This window comes from Passer domesticus, chromosome 8, assembly GCF_036417665.1.
Source record: "Passer domesticus isolate bPasDom1 chromosome 8, bPasDom1.hap1, whole genome shotgun sequence".
Lineage (NCBI taxonomy): Eukaryota > Metazoa > Chordata > Aves > Passeriformes > Passeridae > Passer > Passer domesticus.
In genome coordinates this window covers 8792341-8814903 of record NC_087481.1, presented here as the reverse complement: position 1 = coordinate 8814903, position 22563 = coordinate 8792341, and the positions used below count along the sequence as shown (strand labels likewise).

General features: G+C 49.6%; 1 protein-coding gene and 1 long non-coding RNA gene across 2 annotated transcripts in view; both read left to right on the top strand.

Annotated features, from left to right (window-relative positions):
• LOC135305571 (zinc finger protein 850-like) overlaps positions 1 to 22563 on the top strand; it is a 296716-nt gene that overhangs the window by 118592 nt on the left and 155561 nt on the right. The window lies entirely within an intron of this gene.
• LOC135305765 (uncharacterized) lies at positions 5203 to 7770 on the top strand. The gene is made up of 3 exons (XR_010366749.1): positions 5203 to 5404; positions 6603 to 6817; positions 7663 to 7770. It is a non-coding gene; the product is annotated as an uncharacterized LOC135305765 (long non-coding RNA).

Sequence of the window (22563 nt, the reverse complement as noted above, 5' to 3'; positions counted from 1 at the left end):
GGAGGGACAAAAATGCCCCTATCCAAACAGTGATTGTGCAAGGGTATGTGAAGTTTCACTGCCTTTTTTAGGATAGTTTAGAAAGATCTAAGGATCTAAGAGATCCATACTGTGGCATGGAGCAGGCCCCTAATTTTGTCTCCAGAGAAATCCCCAAAGGACACATCTGCTCTGCTGGTGATGGCAACCCCATAAGCTCGTGGGCTTGTTTTCCCTGCAACATGCCAGCCTGCCTGGGCTTTACTAGGCCAGGATTAGACCCATAGCTATGCCAACACATGCAGCCACGTGACACAGAGTCAGACAGAGTTTTCCTTCAGAAAACTCAATTAACACATTCACATGCAGTTTCTTCTAGAACATCAGAAGCTGGCAGCCATGAGGACTTTGCTGTCAAAAGGTTACAGTTTGCACTGGGCCCAGAAGCATTTTTCCCTAAGGCAAAACAAATTGAAATGTGAAGTTTAAATCTTCAAATGACTATGAAAGGAAACTGTAGAATAATTTCTGGAAAGGTAGCATTGTCAATGATCATGCAGCCCACCAAGAGCTGGAGCGGAATCCAGAATTGCTTGTTCCAGCTATGCAGGAATTCATTACCCTGGCAAGCACCGGTCCATGGGAACAAATGATCCCATAGCCCTGGGCAGAAGGGCACCCAGGCTGGAGTGGCAATAGATTTGAGGAACCCTTGTCAATTGTTATTGGCCTCACAGCCCACTCATCCCTTGGCAAGCAAGTTGCAAAAAACACTGTTGGACTGCTGTCCTGGGTAAATCTACATACAGACAACTATTCCAAAGCAGGGCATCTTTTCCCAGTGAAATACACATCCTCCTCTTACCTATGAAATTGTGCCTGAAGTCACCTGTGAGCCAGACCTCTGTGAGATTGCAAAGGAGCAAAGCTTTGGCATTTGGGCACACTTCTCTTGGTTTCTTTGCTCAGGCCTTCTGAGAGCACACAACATATCCAGGTAGAAATCTTTTGACTATACAGGATCTTTTGGTTCCATTGTCCCCCAAACATGTCAATGTGTGGCCCTGTTGTAATGCCAAGTAACAAAGAGCAGCACTAATGACAGAAAGAAAATGTGAGAAAAGAGGAAGAGGAGATGTGCAGTGAGGAAAGGATGTGGTGAGACACTGGCACATCAAGCAAGCTGCACTCCCATAATCTCTAGGCTGGCAGGTCCTGGTCTCACATTCTCCTTTTGGTTTATTTAATCATTTTTTTTTAAATAACAAAAATAAAATATATACAATTAAAAATATGTCATCAAAATGGAAAGATACAATCAAAACCTTTATTCAAAACGACATCTAAATATCAGAATATATATCCATATCTAACTATGAAGCCTAACACATAAATCCTATTCTTGTGACACTCTTCAGACAGGCAGCAGCTTCTTCCTGAGCTTGGAGGAATTAGAGCTCTTCTGGATGGGAGACAAAGACTTTGTGGGTAAGAGAACATTGGAAGTGTCCAGAGAAAACTGCTTGGTAAGGCTGTAGGCAGTCAGATCTGCAAAGGGGAGACACAAAATATAACAGAGCCAGCAATACAAAAGAAAATCATCTGAAGCTCCATATTTCAGTGGAAAGACTTCCTGGAATCTTCTAAATAGCTGCATATGGAAACATGCTCTTGCTGGCAGACACTTGGACTAAGCCATATGAAAAACCCTGCCCCACTTCCACAGAGCTACCCCAGGAACAGCCTGGCCTCTGGGCTGCCCTGGGACAGCAGGGAGCCCCGAGCCCTGTGCTCTCCAGCAATGGCTCAGCTGCACATGCACCCTCCTGCTCCTCTGCCTGCCCCACAGCTGAACAGCCCTCCAGCTGCACGGGGCACTGGCAGCAGCACAGCTCATTGCAGGGCCACATGCAGGGCACAGCTGTTCCCTGGCAATGTGCACAGCCTGGCTGGGCTGCCACAAGACCCTTCCTCCCAGCAGAGAGCGGCCCAGCTCCCCCCTCACCTCTGTGTGAGGCTGAGCCATGTTCACCTTGTCCTCAGTCTGGAGTTGCTTCAGGCCCCCCATGTCATGACTAAGAAGGGAAGTGGAGAGAGCAGGGGCAGATGCAAACCCTTCCTTAGGCACCCACAGCTCTTCTGGGCAACTTGTTCCCAGTGCCTCAACAGCCTCACTGTAGAGAATTTCTTCTTAGAAAATTGCAAAGAGGATAAAAATGCTTCTGTAAATCCATCAGCAAGAAAAGGAGGGCTAAGGAGAATCTCTGTCTTTTCCTGGATGTGGGTGGAAACACAGAACAAACGATGAGGAAAAGACTGAAGACCTTAGTGCACTCTTCCCTGGGTACAAACTGTCAGGATGGCCAGGCCCAGGGAGGGGTGGAATTCAATGGAATTAAATCCAGCTGGTGCCTGGTCACAGGTGGTGTTCCCCAGGGCTCAGCACTGGGACCAGTTGTGTTTCTCATCTTTGTCAACGATGGGAAAGAGAGGATCAAGGGCACCTCAGGCAGTTTACAGACGATGCCAAGCTGGGTGGGAGTGCTGATCTGCCAGAGGGATCTGGACAGGCTGGATCATGGGCTGAGGCCACTTGTGTGAGGTTCAACAAGGTGAAGTGCCCGTCCTCCCCTGGGGCCACAGCACCCCTATGGATGGCTACAGGCTGGGGGCAGAGTGGCTGGGAAGCCGCCCAGCAGAAGAGCACCTGGGGGTGCTGGTTGGCAGTGGCTGAGAGCCAGGGTGCCCAGGTGGCCAAGAATGCCAATAGCATCCCGTCCTGGGATAGGCTTTAGGGGTGGCCTTGGCAGTGTCAGCAGTCTCAGATTATGGGAAGAACTCTATGATCTTAAAGGTCTTTTCCAATGGAAAAAGTTCTGCAATTCTAAACCTCCATTTGTGCTTTTGAAGGATGCAGTCCCAAATAGACCTGCATTTGTGTTTTTAAGGAATTTAGCATTGACCTCTCCTTGAAAGTAATAGGAATCAGGCTTTAAATGTTCTCAAAGCACTTTTATTCCTTGATCTTAAGCTGTGTGTTTGAATTGAGGTGCTTTTGTACAGGAAGGTTGGACCATGGGATAAATACCATGGGCAATTTAGCTGCAATGGCACTTGTTTCATCTGCTTTTCTGCTTCCTTTTCCCATGGGTGGCAGATTTGGGAGTATTTTCTTGTGCATTGACTTCAGGCTCAGACTTGCTCATGGATGTGCTGTAAAATCTTATCTACCCCTTAGTGAAAAATGCTTGCAAACTGGTGGGAATTGCTAGAGACAAGAATTACAAACCGGTCCCCAGTATGATTAGCCCAGTGTCCCTGCTTAAATCAGGTATGCTTGTATTAAAAAGGAGCAAACTATTCTAACTCTCCTGCCCACTCCACTTTAAAAAAAATTTTTTGTACCTCTTGGGGCAGGTCCTGTGTGCCATTCCAAGTCTGTTATCAAATGTGTGAAGTGATGCTGCTGCTGTAGCAGCAGCCTGAGTTGAGTGGGAGCAGCTCCAAAGCACTGGGTTCTACAGCAGTGGGCATGGTGGGAGGCTTGCCTCTGCTGCCATGGCCATCCAGCCATGGGGAGAGCAGCTGCTGGGGCTTCCCCCTTCTGCCAACAGCAGTCTGCCTCCAACACGTGGACTGTATGGCCATGATTTTGCCAGAAAGTGGGAAATGCATCGTTTGAATGTATTTTGATGTTGTCTGACATCACCTGACTGGAGCGGTTTGGTGGGCAGGATGCCCTGTGGGCAGGGCCATGGCAGGGATCAGTGGCTGGCACTGGCACTGGCAGTGTTATTTTCCCAGGCAGGCTCCTGACACAGCTGTGGGGGAAGGCAGCAGCAGCTGTATCAGCCCAGCAAGCAGCAGCACATGGAGGAGACCTTCACTGCAAAGAGCCCGTCACCCCCTTTGCTCTCCCATGGCAGCACAAGATGATTCCAGCAGGTGAAGGGCTGCCGCAGCCTGGAGACTCCTTCAGCCAGCACTTGTTGAATCTCGTTCCTGCAGCTGTCCTGGAGGATGTTGGCTGCAGAGGTGGTGCCAATGCCCAGGAATGCTGCTCAGCTCAGGGGCAGGATGTGTACAAAGCTGCCTTCAGAGCGCTGATCACCAGACCCTGGAGCCGCTGGCAAGGGCAGCAGCTCTTCTTCATTCTGTGCAGGAGAGAGGCCAGCCTTGGAGCCTGGCCCTGGGGACAGGGAAACGCTCTGAGTATAGGTTTGAATTTTCAGAGACAGTCCAAATGAGAATTGTTTTGAGGCAGGTGTTGCAATGTTGGGTTTGGGTGTGTCTGCAGGAAAGCAAGCAGGAATAAACCCCTGCCACAATGAGGGAGAACTTTGCATGGCCAGTTTACACCCTAGAGATACACTGATGATATGGGCCCACTGAACACTGGGGGCATCTGATGCAGAGTGCAAAGCTTCTTTGAATAGACAGGAGACATGAGACTTGAAGAAATAATATTGCAGATGCAGAAAAAGGGATCAGACCCACTGGTCCCATGGCTCAGGCTTAGTTTTGCCAAATCAAGCAGGATTAGTTTTATCCACTTTTTTCAGAATAACCTGCCCTGTGCTATTTCCATCATGAAAAGTTTGAATTGTCAGGAACTGCCAAGATCAGAAATGTTTTGAGGCAGATCATGTTTATGTTGGGTTTGGGTGTTTATGCAAAAAAGCAAGCAGGGAATAAACCCCTAGAACAATGAAGCAGAGCAAAAGTGGAATATTTGGATGGTCAATTTGTTCTCTAAAGCTATTGGCCAGCTGAATTCTGGGGTCATCTACTGGGGAGTGCAAAGCTGCTTTTACTTCCACGGCCCGGTGCCATTCTTTGTGTCCCAGCACTTTGTTTGATGTGAAGAGAAATTAAGCAATTCCCACACCATCCAGGTGCAACCCAGATCTGAGTGGGAATTACAGAAATAAATTACAGAAATTAATTTACAGAAATAAAGGACTTGAAAAGTAGCTTTGGAGAGGGTTTACTTCCTAGACAGTGTGAAAGCCTCAGGCCTGGCCAGGCTGGGCTCAGGGCTGGCTGCCCTTGGGAAGGGAAGGGGATGGAGTTGGGGTGGGGTTTTGCAGCCATGGAAATGAGAGAACCACGGGCTATTGCATCACAAAGGGGCAGCCCCATGGGCTATTGTGTCACAAAGGGGCAGCCCCACGCTGGGGCTGTGAAGGCTGTGCAGGTTGTGGTTGGCACGGCCGCAGCGGCAGCAGACGCGTCTGGCTCTGCCTCTCTGTGCCGAGCGCTGGCGATCGGAGTCACCCGGCCTTGTTCTGAGGCTGGGCACCAAGCTCCTGTCGCTGTCAGCTCTGAGAGTGTTCCCAGAGTCAAACCCAGATCCTTCTGCCAGGCAGAAGCACGGGTTTGAAGATGGACTTTAGTGGAAAAGGAAAAACCTCTGAAGGAAAAGGTGAGGATAGGAAGGAGCTGAAAGGCTGAAGCCAAATGGAAAACAAACCCAACCATATTTCAGGGAAAACTGTTCCGTGGTGGACAGTGCTGGCTCTTTGTCAGAGTAGGTGGCTGACAGCTACAGAGGATCCTGCAAGGGCTCCCATGGAATCACAACATTCTGTCATTAGTTTACTCTGCTTTCTCCTGTTTGACAGTAGCCAAATCAGTCATACTGTCAGCCAGGACAGGGACTGTGGCCACAGCTGCCCACAAACTGACCATGAGATGCAAGTCCTGTTGCTTTCTTTACCATCAATGTTGGGTCTCAGTACAGAAAAATTTCCTGTTCTTCCTCTGCTTGCTGATGGGGTCCCACCCAGGGGATGGTATTACAGTGGTACAGAAACACCAATAAGGCCTGCCTGCTTGCTGAGAGGTCTTTGTGGTTTTCAGAAATAGCAGTCACAGCTGTGTGGGTCTTTCCTAGGGATTCCCAGAAGGCCAGCCTCAAGAAGGAATTTTTTTCCCCTCTTATGTTTGGAGACTTCCACCTTTCCCTTCACACTTGCTAACTCAATACTGTTGAGAGGAATGTAACGCAGACTAGTTTCATGAAAAAGAAAACCAAAGAAATATTCCCAATAATTAAAAATTATTCCCATTGAGTGCCATACCTATTAGATGTGTTGATGATAAAAGTGATTAACTTCACATAACTCACTTCTTCCCTTGAGAGCATGGCTCAGCCTCACACAGAGGTGAAGGGGGAGCTGGGCCGCTCTCTGCTGGGAGGAAGGGTCTTGTGGCAGCCCAGCCAGGCTGTGCACATTGCCAGGGAACAGCTGTGCCCTGCATGTGGCCCTGCAATGAGCTGTGCTGCTGCCAGTGCCCCGTGCAGCTGGAGGGCTGCTCAGCTGTGGGGCAGGGAGAGGAGCAGGAGGGTGCATGTGCAGCTGAGCCATTGCTGGAGAGCACAGGGCTCGGGGCTCCCTGCTGTCCCAGGGCAGCCCACAGGCCAGGCTGTTCCTGGGGTGCCTCTGTGGAAGTGGGGCAGAGTTTTTCCTATGGCCTACTCCAAGTGTCTGCCAGCAAGAGCATGCTTCCCTGTCCAGCTCTTTAGAAGTTTCCAGGAAATGTGTCCATGAAATATGGAGCTTCAGATGTTTTAGGTTTGCATTGTGGCCTCTGTTACATTTTGTGTGTCCACTTTGCAGGCCTGACTGGCTACCCTCTCGCCAAGAGGTTTTCTCTGGCAAATCCCTCTATGCTCCTTCCCTCCAAGCCATTGCCTCCCATCCAGAAGAGCTCTCCTTCTACCACACCAAGTCAGACACGCAGTGGAGAGCAGGAGAATGGGAAAAATGGCAGTGGCTGTGATGAGCACCGGGCAAAAATAGAGGAGCTCAGTTCAGAGAGAAAAGGCCATAAGGTAAAGAGACCAAGCTAATCCTGTGTGATAAATTTTCAATTTCTTTGCTGTAGGTAGAACTCTGAGATGTTTTTGCTGACAGGAAGTGACCCTTTCACTGAAGTTTGAACAGGTCCCGATTTGGATCCTTAGCTGGGCCAGACATGATGGGTTAAGAAGGAAGGGTGCCTATACACCTGCTGCCTCCACCCCCCTTCCTGGCCATGGCATGGGGGCTCAGGAAGAACTTGGGCAGGCAGAGACCTTGCAGAGAGCAGCAGGGCAAGGAGCTCTGCTGGACTTCCTAAATGCCAGTGAGCCTGAGATGATGGATGTGTGGGAGCTGGAGAGCAGCGAGCATCCCGAGAGCTCAGCAGCAGCATCTGGGCTCAAAGGCTGCTGGGGAAGTGTAGGAGGGAAGGGCAGCAGCAGCAGAAGAGAGGGGCTTGAGAAAAGCAGGTTTTGTCATCCTGCAGAATGGCTTTGTGGGGATGTGCTGGAGATCAAGAGCGGCTGTAAGGTGCCTTAGGGTCAGAGAGAGAACCATGATCTAAACACACTCCAATACCATCCAGAAGGCCAGTGGAGGCAGTGGCAGCCCAGAACACCTTGATGTCACACCTGTGGATGCCAGCTGGGAATGTAGCCACTCTTGCAGAGAAATGAGCATGAAGGGAGAGGGAGCAAATCTGGGGCATGGTCTCTCCCTCACCACCTCCCTTTCCATTCCCCATCCTCGGCCAACCGCACCATCAGTTTGACTATTCCTGCCAGGTCCCAGCTGAGGGCATATCTAGATGTCTTGAGGCATGAAGGGGAGGCAAGGCTGGGTGCTTGATCTGAGCCCTGTGTTCTACTCTTTCCAGGCTGCCTTGCTGCATTCCATTGGTGGGGATATGAAGAAGGGGTCACTGGGACTGCCTTTGGTCCCCCCAATAGGCAAGGCAGGAAGTCCCCCTGTGGGCAGTGCTGCGGGGTCCCTGCCAAGCTCTCCCCAGCTGGATTCCCAGGATTCCAGGGAGATGAGGTAAGCCAAGGTGTCTGCTGCTCCAGTGTGCTGTTCACCTCACTTCTCCCATCTCGTGTGATTATTTTGTACAGTCAGCTGTCCCCAGTGTTTATGCAAACATCTGTGTTTTCACCATTTTGCACACCTATAATGAGGTAGCACAATGTCATACCCAAGGCTTTCGATCTGATCCTTCTTCTTGAAAAAACAAGGAGTTGTAATATTCTAAGGAGACAACAGTGCTCTGACCACATGTAGAACAAGGCTGTCACCAGGATAATGCAGGAGCAGGCAAAATCAAGCTTTGGCAGCAGTACAAAAGTAGCTGCCCTCCATACAGACTCGTGTCTCAGCTCAGCAGCTCTTGCTGCTTCGGAGAGGCTCTAGGAACCACTTGGCTCCAAAAGGAGAGGCAGCAGACTTGGGGAGTTTTGATGCAAGTTGAAGAATGACTGCTGTGTTTCAGCCAGAGCTTGGCCAGCTCTGTGTGACTCCAGAAATAGAAAGTCCAAGGACAATTAATCAGCTTGGCATCTTGTTGGGTTTATGTGTTGCATTTCCCCCTTCATCACAGTGACCATGCTAATAACTTTGCCTCCTTTCATGGTACGCCCTTTCCCTCCCTTCTCTTTCTACCTCTTCATATGTTCTTTTGTCCTCTATTTTCTCCAGGCCAAGACCCAGCAGCAGAAGCAAAGAGAACAGCTCTGAAGATGCAGGTAGGTAGAGGGCATGCCTGTCCTAAAATGACCATTGTAGTCTTGCCTCAGAGGTGACATTTGGAGAGCTTGGTTAAAACCCATTCTTTTGAAAATCTCATTAAATTAATTTCAATTCCTTGATGGGTTCAGTGGAGTCTCCCAGAGTCCAGTCCCTGCGAGTGTGCTCTGGTGGTGCCATGAAAATTCCTCCATTTTGCAGGCAAGAATAGGTTCAATTCTTCCAAGTCTTTCCGGCCATGTCCCTCTTCACTGCTTCTCTCCAAGCCATTGCCTCCCATCCGGAAGAGCTCTCCTTCTCCTAACACAAATGAAATGTACAGGATGGAGAAAGAGAACAAGAAAAATGGCACTGGCTGTGATGATGGGTGTAGAAAAAACCAGGAGCTGAGTTCAGAAGGAAAAAGTTATAAGGTAAGGAGACCAAGCTAAGACCTGTGCAGAAGATTTCCAGTTTATTTGCTGTAGGCTGAGCTTGGAGACCTTTTCTTGTGGTGTGAGCCCAGGGAAGCAGCTGAGTTGAGGAAGAGCTCAGCTGGACACTGCACTTCAGGCTGGCATTGGGTGTGTAGTGGAGATTTCACATCCTCAGTGTGGATCAATAGCAGGAGAGGTCTTTGAATGGTTTCTGGGCTCTGTTGTGGTTCCTCCTCTGTCTTATGGCTGAGAAAACACCAACAAGCAGTCAGAGCAGCTAAAGTTGTCTAATCTGGAAAAGCTATCCTTCTAGATTTAGTAAACTATAGGTATCTGTGAACCATCTTTATGTCTTGGTGATGTTTTCTGCCTGCTCTGTCTGGTTGGGAAGCAAAAAGGTGTTTGTTGGAGCAGGCAGTCCTGCAAAGTCAGTTCCAGGTTATCTCAGCTTCAGAGGTGGTGAGAGCCAGACATCCTCTGCTGCTGTTTCCAGACTTATCAGCTTCTGGGCGGCTGTGTGCTCTGGCACGGCTTTGTCCAGAGGGAAGGGATGGGAGGTGGCCATGGGGAGAGCAGCCCCGAGCCCAGGCACACGATTGCCTTGGCAGCAGGGCCAGGAGCTGCAGTTGTTCTGGGTTTGCTGTGGGGTGCAGGAGGAGGCAGATGAACAACAACTTTGGTAGACAAAATATCCAATCCAAGGCTTGGGTATTGATTTCAGCCTGGCTGAGAAAGGGCCCCATGTATCCCTGACAGGACCTGACCCTCTCACTGAAGTTTGAACAGGTCCTGAGTTGGCTCCTTAGCTGGGCCAGAAATGATGGGTTAAGAAGGAAGGGTGTGCATCTGCCCCTGCTGCCTCCACCCCCCTTCCTGGCCATGGCATGGGGGCTCAGGAAGAACTTGGGCAGGCAGAGACCTTGCAGAGAGCAGCAGGGCAAGGAGCTCTGCTGGACTTCCTAAATGCCAGTGAGCCTGAGATGATGGATGTGTGGGAGCTGGAGAGCAGCGAGCATCCCGAGAGCTCAGCTGCAGCATCTGGGCTCAAAGGCTGCTGGGGAAGTGTAGGAGGGAAGGGCAGCAGCAGCAGAAGAGAGGGGCTTGAGAAAAGCAGGTTTTGTCATCCTGCAGAATGGCTTTGTGGGGATGTGCTGTGGATCAATACTGGCTGTTGGGTGCCTAAGGGTCAGAGAGAGAACAGTGATCTAAACACACTCCAATACCATCCACAAGGCCAGTGGAGGCAGTGGCAGCCCAGAACACCTTGATGTCAAACTTGTGGATGCCAGCTGGGAATGTAGCCACACTTGCAGAGAAGTCACCACAAGGGAAGGGGTGGCAAATCTGGGGCATGGTCTCTCCCTCACCACCTCCCTTTCCATTCCCCATCCTCGGCCAACCGCACCATCAGTTTGACTATTCCTGCCAGGTCCCAGCTGAGGGCATATCTAGATGTCTTGAGGCATGAAGGGGAGGCAAGGCTGGGTGCTTGATCTGAGCCCTGTGTTCTACTCTTTCCAGGCTGCCTTGCTGCATTCCATTGGTGGGGATATGAAGAAGGGGTCACTGGGACTGCCTTTGGTCCCCCCAATATGCAGGGCAGGAAGTCCCCCTGTGGGCAGTGCTGCGGGGTCCCTGCCAAGCTCTCCCCAGCTGGATTCCCAGGATTCCAGGGAGATGAGGTAAGCCAAGGTGTCTGCTGCTCCAGTGTGCTGTTCACCTCACTCCTCCCAACTCGTGTGATTATTTTGCACAGTCAGCTGTCTCATGTATGTATGCAAACATCTGTGTTTTCACCGTTTTGTCCATCTATGATGATCCAGCACAATGTCAATCCCAACACCAATGCCCCAAGAGCAGGGGCTGTGGTGGGGAAGAGGAGGAAGGGCTTAAAAGCTCCTCAAGATGCGTCCAGGGCTGGACATGGCTATTGATTGCCTCTGCAGTGGTTGTGATGTCATTTGGTAGTTGTACTGCATGGGTCTGGATCCTGAAGATCCTTGAATGCTGTGATCCTTGACTGTCAACTTCTGCAAACAGGAGAATATGTTTGGGCAAATATTGGCTCCTGGAGAGGTGTCTGCAACTTCAGGTGCTGCTCCTGTAATCTTCAAGTGTAAATTCAAGGTGCCTGGGCCTCCACTGTGAAATGAGATCCCAGAGAAATTTTGGGATATAGATGTATAATCTGATTGATATTTAGTATTTTGATCTGAGCTTAAGATCAAACAGGGCAAATTGCTTGAGAAGAGGCATAGGACTGTACCTGATGGAAAGGTACTGGCTTGGATATGTATGAGAAAATGAAGCTGTCAAGCTGATCCAAGTGATAACAATAAAGAAGGAGACACAGAAGTATCTTTCCAATTGAAAATCTTCGGTAGGGCTTTGATAGTGTGATCTGAATATCCTTCCCTAAGAGCTGAGTTGGAAAAAGCCTTTTTGTTCTGGAAAGAGCCAGATGGTGTAATGTCATTCTCAGGAGACAGCAGTGCTCTGACCACATGTAGAACAAGGCTGTCACCAGGGTAATGCAGGAGCAGGCAAAATCAAGCTTTGGCAGCAGTACAAAAGTAGCTGCCCTCCATACAGACTCGTGTCTCAGCTCAGCAGCTCTTGCTGCTTCGGAGAGGCTCTAGGAACCACTTGGCTCCAAAAGGAGAGGCAGCAGACTTGGGGAGTTTTGATGCAAGTTGAAGAATGACTGCTGTGTTTCAGCCAGAGCTTGGCCAGCTCTGTGTGACTCCAGAAACAGAAAGCCCAAGAACAATTAATCAGCTTGGCATCTTGTTGGGTTTATGTGTTGCATTTCCCCCTTCATCACAGTGACCATGCTAATAACTTTGCCTCCTTTCATGGTACGCCCTTTCCCTCCCTTCTCTTTCTACCTCTTCATATGTTCTTTTGTCCTCTATTTTCTCCAGGCCAAGACCCAGCAGCAGAAGCAAAGAGAACAGCTCTGAAGATACAGGTAGGTAGAGGGCATGCCTGTCCTAAAATGACCATTGTAGTCTTGCCTCAGAGGTGACATTTGGAGAGCTTGGTTAAAACCCATTCTTTTGAAAATCTCATTAAATTAATTTCAATTCCTTGATGGGTTCAGTGGAGTCTCCCAGAGTCCAGTCCCTGCGAGTGTGCTCTGGTGGTGCAGTGAAAATTCCTCCAATGGGAAGTGTTGGGTGGCAAGAGCTGGAGTGGTGGCTTGGGGCCCTGGAAATGCAGTGCAGGAAAAGGAAACATTCCTCTTTTTCCTGCAAATGCCTTTTATCTTCCTGAAGCCTTCCTAGTATCACACTTAGTAGGGAAAATGAAGTCATTTAGCATGAAATGAGAAATGTTACCACTCCTTTCTCCTGCTTTTGAAGGAGAATACCTTTCCTTGGGGCAGTTTCTGAGCTGAACCCTTTGAGATCTGGAGGAGATTCATGGGCACTGCCTGGTTTTGCACTGGCAGAAATAGGGAAAGCTCCTATGACAGAAAGTCCTTTTGAATTTTGCAGTGAAGGAGAAGGAGGCTTCCAGGTGGATGCAGCTTAGGCAGGGTGTGAGTTTGTCATCCTCTGAGAGCACAAGAACAAAGCCACCCGTGGCAGGTTCACAATGACAAGTCTCTTCCCTGGCTGTCTCTGCCTGTGTCAGTGCTGCAGGCTGAGGCTGGGGGAGGAGATGCCTTCTGCCTTGTCCCTGTCCCTGCCTTGCCTGATCCCTGACAAGTGGAATGTGCCAGACAAAATGCAGTCTCTGGTGCATCTGGCTCAGCCAATGCTTTCAAGTTGAAAGCCCCAGTGACACTGTTGTTGTTCCTTTGCCATCTCTGGGCGTGTCATGCTAGGAGAGATGAGACTTGGAGAAATAATTCTGCTGATGCAGAAAAAGGGATCAGATCCCCTGGTCCATTTGGGGATCAGAGCTAGGTCTGCCGAATCCTGGGTGTGGCCCCTTTGGAATGACTCTTTATTTCCTGATATGCAGCTGGAGTGCTAAATGCAGCTCAGGAGTAGTACTGCTCAGTAAGTTAGGTGACATTTTTGCTGGATCAGTTCTGGACTAGAAATTACCTATCTTATTAAACCCTGCCTGTTTTACTTTTATTACTGACCCCAGCATTCTACAGGGTGAAAGAATCCAGTTTTAAGACACTCATTCTGCTTGGATGCCATATGATTTTATCCTCCGTGAAGCCATGTAAAGAATTACATGTTGATGGAAAGTATTTTAGAATGATCCTCCAGGTCTGATGGAGAGTATTTTAGAATGATCTGCCCTCTGCTATTTCCATTAGGAAAATTTTGAATTGACCATATCAGCCAAGATCAGAAATGTTTTGAGGCAGGCCATGTTTATGTTGGGTTTGGGTGACTCTGCTGGAAAAAAAGCAGGGAATGAACCCCAGGAAGAGGCAAGTAGAGCAGAATTGGCACTTTTGGATGACCACTTTGTTCCCTACAAATACAGGCTCGCAGAATACTGGGCACATCTAATGGAGAAAGCAAAGCTTCTTTTATGTGTAACACGTGGTGCCATTGTTTGTGTCCCAGCACTTCCTTTGTTGTAAAGAGTAATATAAAAATCCCAAATGTGCAAAACCCGACCTCAAATTGAGTGGGACCTACAGAAACAAAGGCCTAGAAAACTACTTTTGAAAACAATGATTTCCTTGACAGTGTCCGATTCTAGAGACCACTGTGAATTTCCAACTGTTTGGAAGGAAAGGGATCCTGTAGTAGTGGGGAGGCAACAGGCAACACATAAATAGTAGAACCCTTCTCTCCTGGCTTGCCAGCTCCATATTGTTCAGAGAAATTAAACCGATGGTGGTTTCATGTAAAATAAGAAACCAACCAATCTTTTCAGTAACTAAAATGTGCTTTGAATGCCTCACCCATTAGATGGGTTGATTGTAAAGGCATGAGTTCAATTAACTCACTTCTTCTCTTGTACCTGAATTACAGCTTCTTCTGAGCCTGCTGCAAACACCCAGATGAAGAAGGGAAAGAGCTCTTGGTGCAAGATAGGACCTGGGATGCCTCTGTTCCCAAGGAAACTGGCTGACCTGTTTGGCTTGGAGACCTATGTGCCGAAGCCCGACCTTGGGAATGGAGGTCTGGGCTCCCGGCCGGCTCAGGGGGCCTCGGCCCAGGAGCGCCAGGAGCCTGGCTCAGGCTCACACAGAGGTGAGGGGGGAGCTGGGCCATTCTCTGCTGGGAGGAAGGGTCTTGTGGCAGCCCAGCCAGGCTGTGCACATTGCCAGGGAACAGCTGTGCCCTGCATGTGGCCCTGCAATGAGCTGTGCTGCTGCCAGTGCCCCGTGCAGCTGGAGGGCTGCTCAGCTGTGGGGCAGGCAGAGGAGCAGGAGGGTGCATGTGCAGCTGAGCCATTGCTGGAGAGCACAGGGCTCTGGGCTCCCTGCTGTCCCAGGGCAGCCCAGAGGCCAGGCTGTTCCTGGAGTGCCTCTGTGGAAGTGGGGCAGGGTTTTCCCCTGGGCTGTCTCCAGTGTCTGCCCGTAGGACCATGCTTCCCTGTCCAGCTCTTTAGAAGTTTCCAGGAAATGTGTCCCATGAAATATGGAGCTTCAGATGTTTTAGGTTTGCATTGTGGCCTCTGTTACCTTTTGTGTGTCCATTTTTCTGACCTGAATGACTGCAGTGGTTCCAAGGAGGTTACCCTGGGATCAGGAGTTTCCCTGCCAACTTCCCAAATGCTTTTACCTTCCAAGGCATTGCCTTCCACCCTGAATTCCCTACCTTCCTCAAAGCCCATTTCTAACTCTCCTTTTTTATTGTTAAGCTGACCATTCTGCAGGAGCAAAAAATTCTGATTTAAGAATTCCTTTTTTCCTACTGTGCTGCCACTTGATTTTGTCCTCTATGAAGCTGTTGTATAGAATGATTAGTTCTCTGAATTTTAACAGCTCTGTTGGAGAGTATTTCAGAATGAGCTCCATTGTTCTACTTGAAATTAGAAAATCAGCCTTTGGTCAGACTAGCTTGAAAGTGGCCCAATCTCATACAGTTTAGAATGAACATCCTTGGGGAAAATGAAATATCTAGTCTCAAGGACACAGTTCACGTTTGGGTAACACGCCTGCAATGCTGAGCTTTTCTTTGAATGTCCTCCAAAACAGTCCAACAAAGAGAAGAAAATGTAAATCCAAGTGCATACATGTATTAGTACCTGTGACTTCTTCCAGGAGCTGGAAAGAAGATGTTTACTAAAATCAGCATGAATAAGGGCAGATAAGAATCTCTGTCAAGAGCAATCTCCATCTCTGCCCTTCTCTATCAGGCACAGAGGCTCTCCAGCATCCAGGGGCTCTGGCCTTCACCATGCAGCAGGTTTCAGTCTGCTGGCCAGCAGAGTAATGTCATGTCTGCTGCCAGTAGCCCATCCCCTGGGAGAGGGTCTAGGCATGTGGACCTTGCTGCTCTCAGTCCCAATCTCTGTATTTTATGAGAGCTCTGCAACCTGGAACCTGTCTTGCCTGTTGCCCAGCACGGCATTTTTTGAGGGCTTGAACTCTGCCAGAGATTTACAGGAACCTTTGCTTCCATTCCCAGGCCTCCCCCTGAGCCAGGCCAAGGAGACAGATCATCCCAGCAGTCCTGGTCTTACGAGGGACAGAGAGCTGAAGGACGGCTTTGGAAAGGTAAGGGACAAGGACAGGGATGAACAGACTTCCTTTCCAGTGGCTGTTTAGTACTTGGCACAAAATGTCACTGAAAATCATGATCTTCCCCCCGCCCTGGGAGATGGGGATTCTCTTGGGAATATATTTGACAGCTCCAGAGCAATTGCTTGGCTATTTCCAGTGGTGCCAAGGTCACTAGCTTGGACATGGTGCTAAGGTCATGCCAGAAGCAATCTTTATGTGCAAAAGCTGTTTTAGAGAAGTTCTGAATGACAGAGCAAGCTACACATCAGTGAATGTGGGCAAAGTGCACCCTCAGAAGCAGAGAAGCAAAGACTCTAATGTTGAGTGTAAGCAAGGCTGGAAAGTAAAATGGGAGAGTTTGACTTTTCCTGGTTACCTTTGTGGCTGTATCTCACAGCCCTCTCATTCTCAAGTTTTCTGCTCATTAACTTCAGCGTTTCTGCAACTTGTTTTCACACAAGTCCTCCTTTTGGTCTCATGTTCTCACAGACCAAGTCCTTCGGAGTCCTTCAGAGCTGAGTCTTTCAGAAGCCAGGAAGTGAGAAATAGCTGCAACTCCTGGCCATGAGTGTTAAGCAACAGCTCATTACCACTCCTTGCTGGGCATTGCACATGGTTTTTATTCTGCTGCCATGGCCTGTAGGAACTGAACTGCCTGCTCACTGTCATGTGAGCTCTTCCTCTGTCTTGGAGCACTCCTATGAATTCATGCTTCAAGCAGGGCTTCCTGACATAGGTTGCAGTTGCAGCAGTGGAAGGTCGTGGCACTGAACTGTTCCACCTCACTGTGTGTAATTGCCAAGGTGAGGACAGGAGACATTCCTCTGAAACTATTGGAATGGATATGGAGCTGCATTGAAGCCTATGGCACCCTGTGGACTCTGAGCTCCTGATGAGATGTTGTGTCTGGTTTGTGTGTCTCTGCTTACAGTCTGTGATGTATTTCCATTGCACCTAGATCCGTGCTGCACTGTGGGAGTTGGCTCAAGAGAACTTGGAGCCAATGGACACAAAGCATTTTGTGGAAGAGATGAAGAAAAGGAGACAAAAGAAAAGATTCTTGCAGCTTCTTCCTGAGACAGTTGAGACCAGGGACGCAGCTGAAGCAAGTAAGTGGTGGCTACACTTGTGGTCCTTTTTGACCACTTGCTTGCCCCCTGCACATGGCTGCAGTCAGACTGGGGGGCTGTTCTGCTTGCATCTGAGTAGAAGCTTGCTTATTTGTTTCTGTTTCCCAAAATAAAATGCAGAGGCATGAAGAGTCTTGCCCATGGCCTCCCTGAGTCAGTAACAGAATATCAGCTTCCCACCTTCACCTCTAAAGTCTTTCAGAGTAGAAAATTCTGTCCTGCAAAGTACACTGGGGCTTCAGACTCTCTCCTGGAGAGCAGCCTCCAGGGAAGGTGAGGCCAAAAGACTGCTTTTCAACTGGGATTCCACCTGGACGAAACAAAGCTCCATTCCTTCTCATGAAAACACCAGAGATCCTTCTCCTGCTGCTCCCTGCTGAGGAGCTGATGCCGTAGAGCTGTGCTGAAGCCCCAGGCAGTGCTTCTGCTGCAGCCCCGGGAGCAAGCAGCATTCCCGACTGAATCCCGGCCGGGCTCTGCCTGCAGGGCTGTGAGCGCTGCAGGAGGGCGGCAGCGGGGCCCTCAGGAGGCAGCACTCAGCCCCAGGGCAGCACGCAAGGTTAGCTGCACTTTCTTGGGTAACTTCCCCTGCCAGTGTCTGGAACAGGAGAACAAAAGCAAGGCAATACTGGCTTTTCCTTGTTTCTTCGAGGAAGCATCACTGCAGGTTGGTTTTATACTAGAAGAGGGTAGATTTTGACTAGATATCAGGGAGAATTTTTTCTATAATGAAGGGGATGAAAAGTTGGAAGGTTTGCCCAGAGAAGCTGTTGTTGCTCCATCCTTGAAGGTGTTCAAGGCCAGTTTACATGGGGCTCTGTGGAACCTGATCTAGACGAAGATATCCCTGCTCACAGGGCTTGGACTAGACAGTGGTTAAAGGTGCCTTCCAACCCAAACTCTTCTAGGATTCTGTGATCACTGTCCCTTGTTAGTGTTATCTTGGTATAAAGTGGTATACCATTGTTATACTTGAAGTTCTTTGGGATAACAAAGAGATGTTGCCCAGCTCCAGCAACTTTTGTTGTCAACCTGTCCAGCACCCTCCACTTACAAGCTCTTCTTTGCTTCCTGCAGCCTTTCGCTTACCACCTGTTGATGGCACAGCTCCTAGGGTGCAGAGAAAAGACCCTGGTACTGCCTTGAAGAAGAAGGTCTTGAGAAAGCAGGACAACGTGCCCTTACTGCCCAATAAGCCCACCATCCTTGGAGATGGCAGCTTCCCACGCAACTCCTCAGGTAAGCCTGCTCCATGGAAGCTTTTCCCTGCATGGCTTTTTCCCTGCACGAGGAGCACAAAGTGTCTCCTGCCTCAGCCAGCACAGCTGGGATCTTGGGGCTATAGGCTGTCCTGAGAATGAGCAGCAAATCTACTTTTCAGTTACTCCAGTTTGGTAGCACTAGAGAGTTGGTTCTTAGAGATCCATTGGAAAGTGGGGCTGAATAAAGTCCATGCTGAAGGCCTAAGCTCTGGCTTTTGCCCATCCTAATACTCCAAACTACAGCACTGGTGCCAGGAGGCAGCTGTGACTGCAGCGATGAGCTATGGGGCAGCATGCCAGGCTGTGCTCACCGTGCACCTACGAGTGCCACCATGATCTGCTGTCCACTCACCATTTGGGCCCTCTGCGTGTCTGCAGTCCGGCTCTGCAGCCAGCTTTTCTGCTGTCCAGCAAGGGCTGTCTCTGCAGGGCCGTCAGTGGCTTGGTGCAGCTGTGCCTCTGCTCCCAGCAGTGCCCGATGGCTCCTGGCTGCCGCCATCCAGGGCCTGCAGTGCCAGGAGGGAACAAGCAGTGCCTCCTGTGTCACCCAGAAAATACAGTGGCTGTGTGCAGCAGGTGACAGCCAGGAGGGGCTGCCTGCTGCTCCCAGGCTGTTTGCTGCCTGCAGGAAATGCACAGCAGATAGTCCCCAGTGGCTCTTCTCTCTCCTTTGTGGGCAGCCTGCCTGTGCTGTGATGCCAAGCAGGGCGAGATAAGAAGAAGGCAGCTAGGAATGATACTTCAATGCTCTTTGCTACTTCCATGTTCAGAATTGACCAGAACTAGCCTGATGTGGCTCTCCATTCACAGTGAATCTAGATGTGTGTATGTCTACATACTTCTGCAGTGCCATCACTGGTGTCAGTGGCTGAGGTACATCAGTGACACCCAGATTAGCTCCTGCCTGAATAGTTCTGATGTTTGGGTTCCTCCATACTTTGTGAGAACATGCAAGGTAGCACAAAAGCCCTACAAAGTCTAGAGCAGTTTGTCTAGATTCTGTGTAATATTTATACTCCATCCTTTTAGACAGCTGAAATGTTTTCATCTACACAAGAGGAAATGAGCTTTTGAGTACATGATGTGAAATTTTTGATTGACAGTACTTTTGATGACAGATGGGTTTCATAAGAAATGCATTTACCATCTGATTTTTTCATACCTTGTTAATTCCTTTCTTTACCAAGAAATTCAATTAAGGCAAACCCAGGCCAATTGATTAACAACAGAGTGCATGTGCCAACAATGTGCATCTGTATTTGCCTATTTTTATCCCCAGGACGCATTTGGAAGGCTTTTTTTATCAACTGTCTAGTCTGGAAATTGCATTTTTCCACAAGAGAAAGTTTAGAAATGTCTGAGTTTGCAAATACAGCCATTAGATGACAAATACATTTCCCCATAGCATCTTTGAAATACAGCCAGTGTGTACCTTTTGTTCTTTCCAAGCATTGTGAAACAAGCAAAGTTTTACAATGCTTGGAAAGAACAAAATCCATAAATCACTGCCTTCCCAACAGTAGGCTAAATGTATGTGCAGTCAGCTGCCTCTGTCTAGAATATGTGAAGTTAACGGAAAAGCACTGTCAGGTGTGAAGGGTCAGGTATGGCTGTTCCCTGGTTGTTGCCCCGTGGGGATTGAGCCGGGCCCAGCAGGGCTGACCTGTTCAGGCTTGGCTTGGGGCTGTCACGAGGCAGCTGCAGGTCTTTCCTCAGGGAGCTGCAGAGTGCCCCTGTCCTCAGGGCTGGGGAAATCAGGGTGCTGAGACAAGAGGGGCACTGAGGGGTTCCCACCTGGGCAGCGAGTGCTGCTGGTCAGCGCTGTCTGGCAGGGAGCGGGAGCTCTGCGGCCGCAGGAACCTGCCACTGGCCGTGGCACCTGTGGCCCTGGGGAGCTGGGGCTGCGGGGCAATTGTCAGGTTTAGCCTGGAGCTGTGCCCAGCTGGGGAAGGCTGGGAGCAAGCAAGGAGCCCCAGGAGCCAGACAGCAGGGAAGTCTCTGCCCCAGTGGCAGTGTGTGCCACAGGGAACCCTGGCTGGGAGATGGGCTGCAGGCCGCTCCATGGCGGGTGCCTTGCCCAGGCCGCAGCGCCCATGGCCGACCCTCTCCTTGCAGTGAACTCGCAGACGGCCACTGGTGCCCAGTGCCGAGAGGAGCCGCTCCATGGGCATGGGCAGAAGGACAGAGCCTCTTCAGACCCACAGCAGTCCTTGCAGGAGGCACTCTCCTTGCTGGGCAGTGATGACTGGTAAGAAAGGCCCCATCACTCTGTGTCCCTCACAGCATTCGGGTCGGTCAGAAGCGTGTCTCGCTGGTGCCTCTGAGCCCCGAGAGCCCAGAGGGCCAAAGAGCACTGCTGAAACCTCTGCAGAGCAGTGAGAGGATAAAGACTGGAGAGCAGCCTTTTCTTGGCCTTGCTCCGCAGCACCGCTCCAGCTGCAGCAGGTCCGTGCTGTTTCCGGGCTTTGGCAGCTGCTCCATGGAGCTGCAAAGGAAATGTTGAGGGAAGAGAGAAAGCTGTGCAAAGAGATGATTTGCTGGCTGAAGGCAGAAGCAGGATGGCAGCAGTTTTGAGTGTACAGATTTGGGTGCCTTGGGCCACTGGCCCAGTGGGACTGAGTAAGATTTCTCTCTGCTCCCACTGCTGACAGCAAGGGCAGGTGACAGGCTCTCCCTGTCATCTCCTGCATGTGAGTCCCAGAAGCAGCTCCAGGGAGTTCCTCTTTCTGAGGAATGGACTGAGTTGTGCTTTCAAGTCCCTCAGCCTGTCATTACTCCTGAGGGGCTCATGGCAGAAGAGAAGGAAAAAGAAATAAAATCCTCTAGGAATCTTGCACTTTTGGAGGTTAACTTTTTCCTTCTCACTGCTTCCTATGGGCCTGAGATATTTTGTCAGTACTCCCAGTGTGTCCCAAAATTATACACAGGTACAAGGAGGCCCAGAAGTTACAAGCCTACAAATGTGAGGTAATATTGGTTGTCTTTCTGATGGCTTTTTGATCACTCCCTGTTGGATGCTTCATTCACACAGGGGTAAGGCCTCCATTCATATTGGGAGAACCATAAGAAACCTCCAACGGTTCATCTCCTTCTGCAGTGGCCTTTGCTTTGCCCTTTCTCTTCTGCTTTCTCTTCCCCATTTCTCTTTGGTGCCCTGTGAGGTGAAGAGAGCTTCTGCAGCTGTGAGTGTCCTGATGACGCTCAGGGGTGCCCGTGGGATCAGTCACCAGCCCTGTGCTGCAGCCCTGATGCCTCACACTCCTTCCTGGAGCTGAGGGCCTGCACAAAGCAAGTGCTGAGAGATGGAGTTGTTTGCAGCTTTGAAATAACATGTGGCTGTTGTGCAAGTTGTTTTAGGTAGGGGGGTTTTGAGTAAGCCAGAGTTTCAACAGTTCTTGCCCAGGGCTGGAATCTTCTGGGGCATCCTGCTGATTTCTTTGGGAATTTGTGAGGTGGGGTGGAGTGGGTGAGACACACAGGCCTAGACTGAAGAGTGGAAACTCAGCTCCAGAGTGCCAGTGCAGACTCTCAGTGCTGAACTGCCTGCTGGGGCAGACAAAGAAGGAAAATGCCCCAGTAACAGCCCAATGGGACTGTGTCTCAGGGACAGGTACAGGGAACTGAGAAGAAACAGCAGCATGGCCCAGCCTCACAGCTTCTAGGAAGCAGTGACAGAGGGACTTCATGTGCCAGAGATTTCAGGAAGGCTGTCTTCTTAAACAGCCACGAATGAAGTCTCTGAAAGCCTTCTCTTTGCCTCTTGGATTGGTGCATGCTTTTGACAGCTACAGCATCCTGTGGCAACACATTCCACGATTTCATTAAGTACTCCTTGAAAAGCACCTCCCATGACTTGAGCTGCCAGCCTGGTCATTTCGGAGGGTGCTGCCTACTTCTTGGGCAGAGAGAAAAATCAATCTTTTTGTTACATGCCTTTCAGGGAGCTGAAGGAGAAGGGACTCTTCAACATCAAGCACCTGGCTGAGTCCCATTCTGAAGTCCTGCTGTCCAGACTTCATGACATTTGCTTGGCAGTTACCAGCGAGGTGAGAACATTGTTTTGAATTGTTCCCCATACTTCATACAGGATGTGCAGAGTAGGTATGTGCTTGTTCATCTCCATGTGTGCTCAGGGTGTGCCTCCTTTTCTGGTTTGAGACCTTCTATTTCCCATGTCTGTCAGCTGTCTGTAGGATCTGTGTGCACATGTAGCTGTATTTACTGGTAGGTCGAATATCTGACACTTGTCTGTGAGTGAGGTGCCATTACAATGCAATGTGCAAATGGCAAAATCAAGACACTAATGATGTTATTTGCCAGAGTCCTAATCTCTGCCCAAGCTGTAATTCAACACTGCAAATGAGTCTGTAGATCTGAGCCTGTGTTTTCTGTTTCCTGGCTGAGTGCTTCAGCTGCTGGTGTAGCTTTTCTGAACAGGAGCAATTGACTCTTCTATTTTTATGACTTGTGTCTTTATGATTTGAAAGCAGCCCTTGATTTAATTTTCTAGTGAAAGGGCCTAAAATCATGGCAGTGGACATTTTAGAAGGGTTAGGTAGGAAGCTTCAGTGAATTTTG